We start from the raw sequence: 7,500 nt of genomic DNA on the forward strand, positions 1-7,500 counted from the left end.
TATATATGTATGTATGTGTGTGTGTATATTATATATATAAATATAATATTCTTACAAAGACCCAAAAAAAAAAAAAAAAAAAAAAAAAAAAAAAAAGTTAACCCAGATCAGGGACGACCGGAATAGAAGAGGGGGTTTGGGGGGAAGGGTACTGGACAGAGGGGGGGAGAGAATGGGGGGGATGGGGGAAGGAGAGGGGAGGAGAGAAAACAATGGCCTCGCACCTCGTGATGACCGCTTCCTCTAATGGCTTGGAAACAGAAGAGCTAAACATTTCTCCGTCTGAAAAGGGAAAACTCCTCAGAAGAAATTATCGCCTGGGAGCCAGAACTTACGGGAGTCAACAGCGGGTAGAGTGCCAAGCTGTCTGTGACGCATCTTCCGGAGATTACTACTGTTTGTGTGTGGGTGTGGGTGTGGGTGGGGTGGGGAAGAGGTGTCTGGTGCCTAGTCAGAAGAGTTCCTTCTTTACTTCCTACCTGTTTGTTTATTTATCTGTCTGGCGCTCTCTCTCTCTCTCTCTCTCTCTCTCTCTCTCTCTCTCTCTCTCTCTCTCTCTCTCTCTCTCTCTCTCTCTCTCTCTCTCTCTATGTATATATATATATATATATATATATATATATATATATATATATATATACATATATATATATATTACTATGTATTAACTGGGCAGAGAAAAAAACGAATGATGAAGTGCTGAGAAAAATAGATTGTAAAGACTGGCTGTTGGACATCTTGAACAAAAGGAAACTAAAGTTTATTGGTCATGTGATGAGAAGTAAAAGTATTGAGAAAAAATTGCTGACAGGGATGGTGATAGGAAACAGAAGAAGAGGCAAACCGAAGACAAGACTGAGCGACAACATCAATGATATTTGCGGGTTGTCGATGGTACAAGTAGAAATATGTATATATATATAGATATATACACACATATAATCGATAAAAGTTAACAAACCTGTGGAGGGATTAGAAAGACACGCATACGTACATAACACAAGCAAAATACTCGATCCTTCATAATAACCTCTTTTTCTGAACAGCAGCTGAAACAAGGACAGCGGAGTCCTGTTTGGATAACACTCGGGAGATTTTTACAACACGAATATTGATTTATAACAAGTAATCATGTTGAATCACTTTTTACTTGAAATGATGAAATGTTAATAATGATATTCCGCAAACATTTTCACATATTGCAATTAGGAGGCGATAAAAGCCGCCATGAATTTCATATTAAATTTATTTCAGTGAGTCTTGTATATTTTTAGATTGAACAGGAGCTGGATAGTAAAGGGCAATAAGATATAGGATTTTTGATATCATACAAATATGCTAATATATATCATATGCAAATACGCTGTACTTACTATATATATATATATATATATATATATATATATATACATATAGTATATATATATATATATACATATATATATACATATACATACATATACATATATATATATCTGTGCGTGTGTGTGTGTGTGTGTGTGTGTGTGTGTGTGTGTGTGTGTGTGTGTGTGTGTGTGTGTGTGTGTGCGTGCGTGTGTGTGTGTGGCAATGTAAACGAAGTAGACAGACGCAATTAAAAATAGAAATACTGTACTGATTCCAGATGAAAATTACCCATTTCAAAAATACCCTGGGTACAATCTGAGCGACACATTCTCCGTGCATCATTTCACAGGCAAATGCTCACAGAGGAAGCAATAATCAATATTAATTACTAATAAAACCTGGTAATTGCCATATTGCTATATCTGACACTAGACCACACGCACGCGCAAACACACAAATATTCACACACGCAAACACACACACACAAACATGCAAACACACACACAAACAAACATAAACACACACATAAACAAACATACACACAAACACACACAAACACAAACAAGCAAACACAAACAAGCAAACACACACACACAAACAAACATACACATACACACAAACAAACACACACACACACACAATGCATATAAATGGAGTGAAATAAAGGGCACAGGGAGTTGTATTCACGAAGGCAAAGTTAGAAATGGATTGGCGATTTTTTTTCTTTTTTTCCCCAGGCCTGAGCCCCTGGAAAGCAGTGAAAGGAGAGTAATATACTTTGATCTGATGTGTTAGTATTTGTAATAATATTTATTATATTTCTCTTTTTATAATGACCATTTTTTTATTATTTATTAAGGAAAGAAGGTAGTTTCAACATACACATATTACACATGCATGTACACACACACACACACACACACACACACACACACACACACACACACACACACACACACACACACACACACACACACACACACATATCTATATATATATATAACTATCTATCTATCTATCTATCTATCTATCTATCTATCTATATATATATATATATATATATATATATATATATATATATATATATGTATGTATATCTACCCAAACAGATCGATAGTTAAACAGAAATGCTTATATACATGTAGACAGATAGCAACATATATAAATGTATAAACACAGTATTTAATCAAGTATTTACAGATCTCATTTGATCGCTAGTGGCAACATTTTGCAATCAAGCGGGCCACAAAAGGCGGCGCTCAGTGGGTCTCAACCTTTTTCACAAATAACGTTGGAAAATAAAATACAGATACAGAAAAAAAATCCTACTTTAAGGTTTACAATTACCCTCATTTTGTATTTTGATAGATTTACATGATCTGCAGAACTTATTTCATTTAAGGGATAGCGATTACTGTACAACGTTAGTCTCACTTTAAATTTGCTTTGGGAGAAAAATTCATATGAATCTCTAGATAAAATCATTGACAAACATTTTGTTAAATTCAGATTCTCAACATAATCTGGACACGTTCCCCCCCTCCTCCCTCCCCCTCTCTCCCCGAATCTTACCCCTCCCCCCTTCCTCTAAAATCCCTCCGTTGCCCCCCCCCCCCCGAGTCGTGGACACCCCCCACCCCCCCCAAGTTGAGAACCCCAGACTTAGCTGTTTTGCTATATTTATGCTGGAATCACACTTTTCTTGTATTATTTGTTTGCCAGGGGTGTTTACTCATCAACTAATGACGCCTTTTTACGCGGGGATTTTTGATAATTAAAGTCGTGAAATTCTTCGCGTTCAGACTCATTAGCCTCGCTGTATTTTCTCTCTTGTGAAGTTTCTTTTCGGGCGAAGTTATGAAGAAACTTCCGTGCTGCTGCGACTGCGTAAATCTCTATCTCGAATCCCAATTAACGATTCAGGAGGATTTTCTGGATAATTTTTCTCCCCCTAGGATAATCACATGAAAATTAAAGAAACAAAAAAAAATCGTGCCTGGAAAATTACAACAAATAATCATTATGTTTGAAACGACGATGATAATTCCACAAATTACGACGCTAATCATCTTCCAGTTGACATTTCAAAGAAGACCGAAAATGATATTAATGTCGAGGTTTATTTAAGCTTTATGAAACCTCAAGTCTAATCACAGACTCTGAGGCTGGATTTTGACACCTTGAATCCGTAAAAAGAAAATATTTTATTCATATATTTCGTCTCGTGCTTTGTAATAGTCAAGGTCGGATCACTTATTGTACGAAAGAGTCTCTAATAATCTCTGAAGAGTATATGCAAATTATCTTTGCTTTTCATTCAAGCTGACAAGATGCATTTGGTGTAATTATAGATACTATATTTAGAATAAAATAGTTCGTCTTTCTTCTTTTCTTTCTGTGTGTGTGTGTACGTGTGCGTGTGCATGTGCGTGTGCGTGTGCGTTTGCGTGTGCGTGTGCGTGTGCGTTTGCGCGCGCGCGCGCGCGTGTGTGTGTGTGGTGTGTGTGTGTGTGTGTGTGTGTGTGTGTGTGTGTGTGTGTGTGTGTGTGTGTGTGTGTGTGTGTGCGAGTGGAATATGCATACACATCTACACACACATACATCCAAACATGTATCCAACAAGTAAACAAACACATATACAATCACATGGAGAGAGAGAGAGAGAGAGAGAGAGAGAGAGAGAGAGAGAGAGAGAGAGAGAGAGAGAGAGAGAGAGAGAGAGAGGAGAGAGAGGAGAGAGGAGAGAGAGAGAGAGAGAGAGAGAGAGAGAGAGAGAGAGAGAGAGAGAGAGAGAGAGAGAGAGAGAGAGAGAGAGAAAGAGACAGAGATGGATAGACAGAGAAGAGACACAGAGAAAAGTGACACACAAAACAAACTAAGATACTAGCGAGTTTTTTTCTTCACGGATATTCTTCTAGAATGTCTCCGTGCCCCGCGTGTTTCTGAGGCTTATCAATCTCAGTAGAACACCGAAGATAAATAAAAAAAAGAAAACAGTATAAAAGGAGAGAGTGTCATAGATAACAGGCTATATACTCGAACAAACAAATGCAGATAAAAATATTCCCTAACCTATATTTTCTTTTCTTTCTTCACAAGCGTTTTATGAGGCTTATCAATCTACAGTAGATACTAATAAAAAGTATAAAATACAAAAGTGACAAAGATAACAAGCCATTAAGCTCAAACAATATCAAATATATTTCTGTTCTTCCCTGTATTAAAAAATGTTCCTTTTAAACCACATTTTTACAGGGTTTATCAATCTGAAGAGATAAAATAAATAAATAAATAAATAAATAAAGAATTAAATCAATAAAAATAGATAAAAGAAAGAAAAAAACTTCTTTTTATTCAAAAATGTCTCTTCTTTTACGAGGTTTATAAAAAAAAAAGAAAAAAAAGCGTGCTCTTTTATCATGGCAGGGAAAGAAAGACACACATTTATAATCCTTTAATGGCATGACACTCTCTCTCGCTGCGGTAAATGACGTAGAAGGGTAATTTCTGCTTCGTTGCACTGTTCGTTACGTATGACAACCGAACGCGGCCGGTTCTTTCGCTGCGGATTTTGAGAAATGCGACACAAGGAGAGGAATGCAAAGAAATCTGTATATGCGTATATTTTGTTTTGTTCATTTTCATTTTCGTCTTCATCTTTATCATCATCATTATCATCATCATCTTCATCATCTTCATCTTCATCATCATCTTCATCTTCATCATCTTCTTCATCTTCTTCTCCATCTCCTCCTTCATCTCCTTCATCTTCTTCTTTTTCTTATTTTTCTCATTTTTCTTATTTTTCTTTTTTTCTCCTTTTCCTTTTCTTCCTCGTCTTCCTTTTTCCTTCTTTCTTCGTTTCTTTTACTTTTTTATTAGTTCTTCTCCTTTATTTAATTTTTTCGGACAATAATTGTCACTCATACAAGACTATATATATATGAAATAATAATGATAATAATAATAATAATAATAATAATAATAATAATAATAATAATAATAATAATAATGATAATAATAATAATAATAAAAATAATAACGATAATAATAATAATAATAATAATAATAATAATAATAATAATAATAATAATAATAATAACAACAATAATAATAATTATTATTATAATAATAATAACTCCTTCCAGTCTTTACTCTCAAAAAGAGTTAGTTATATAATAATCATGCATTATTCTCGAAACAAGCTAGGAAAGTAAAAAATAAATAAATAAATAAATAAATAAATAATGAAATGAAATTAAATAAAATAATTAAAAAGAAAAAGAATAAAATAAATAAGATAAAATGAAATATAATAGGATAGAATAGAATAGAATAGAATAGAATAGAATAGAATAAAAATAAATAAATAAATGAATAAATAAAAAATAAATTAATAAAAAAAAATAATAATAATAAAATAAACTAAAATAAAATAAAATAAAATAAAATAAAATAAAATAAAATAAAATAAAAGAAAAAATATAATAAAAAAAAGGGATAAAATAAGTACAAAATATACTATCACTGATCTCCTTAGCCTTAAAAATTTTCTTAAACAAAAGCCTATCGACTATGACGTAAGAAAAAACAAATTCCTGATCCGAGACTACTTTGAAATGATAATGTCGATTTTTTTTTCCTTTTTTTTTAAGTATAATACTTCTTACTATGAATAAAAGAACAAAAATCTCAATATTACGAACCACTCAAGGAGGATCTATCGCTTTCGTTAGAAAAGAAAAAAAAAAATAGAGGAAAAAAGAGGGTCTTCTCTAGTCTTTCCTTAATATATTACCCAATAAGATACTTGGAGGCTTTCGGAAATGCAGGCGTATCACCGGTATTGGAAGACCGCGTAAGATTTTTGTTAAGGGTATATGGGTGCCTAAATATTTGATGATAATGCTAACTTGCGGAGTACTGAAGATTACTTAAATATATATATATATATATATATATATATATATATATATATATATATATATATATATATATATATTTGTATGTGTCTGTGTGTATACATATATATATATGGATGCATACACACACACACACATACACATACACATACACACACACACACACACACACACACACATACACACAAACACACACACACACTCACTCACACACACATATCTACATACATGCATGCATACATACATACATACAGTCTTTATATATTTATATGTAAAGTCTGCATAAAGACCAGAGAAAGAGATTTACCAAGAAAACGTTTTCTTTATCCTCTTAAATCGAGCATTTTAAGATTTTTTTTAGTGAAGATACATAACAAAAGGGTCTGTGTGAACTGCAAATCTTTCCTTTGGCACCTGCGAGTTTCCTCTCCCTCCCCTTCCCCCCTCCTTCCCTCCCCCTCCACCTCCTCTCCCTCTCTCCCTCTCTCTTTCTCTCTCTCCTTTTTTTATGTTTCTTGTTTTCTCTCTACACAACTCTCTTTTTCCTTTCCCTTCTTCCTCTGCTGTGTGTATGTTGAGTGTGTTTTGTGAGCTTCTTCTGATGTGCAAAGACGTGTTGCAAGGCCGTGTTTGGCAATAATGTTGCAAGAGTGTACCTGTTTTTACAGGCTTTTAATAAAACGCAGCATGCAAAAATATACGCATTTAAAAAGTCTGGTAATTCTAACAAAAGGTTTCTAACTATAACATAAGATATCCACCGCAACGATAACGAAAAAAAAGGGACACAGCATGGGATAATTAATGTTGACAATACCACAGTTAATGAATGTAGATCCTATACTAAAACTTTTCAAAGTGGGGATTACCTCTGGTTAATTTAGGGCCCCCAACTTCCTCCCGGGGATCATATCAGAAACCGTTTATCGCATAATCTGGTGTCCCTTTCCTGACGAGAACTACATTTCTGAGGAGCCAAGATTAATCTTATTCCGGAATAGTACTCGTGATTACCATACAGCTTATTAAGTCTACTAAAAGGGTTAATTAAACCGGTATGGGAAAGTTCTACAATGTCCAATCTGCCAGTCTCATCTACGACAGAGATTAATCCCAATGTTCCCATCTTTTCTATGCTATACTTTTCACGGAAATAACGTTTAAGGAAACTAATATGAATTTCTATAAACTGTACTAAACTTACCCACTTATAGTTTACTTATTCATCCTC

This window comes from Penaeus monodon, chromosome 3 (assembly GCF_015228065.2).
Source record: "Penaeus monodon isolate SGIC_2016 chromosome 3, NSTDA_Pmon_1, whole genome shotgun sequence".
Taxonomy (NCBI): domain Eukaryota; kingdom Metazoa; phylum Arthropoda; class Malacostraca; order Decapoda; family Penaeidae; genus Penaeus; species Penaeus monodon.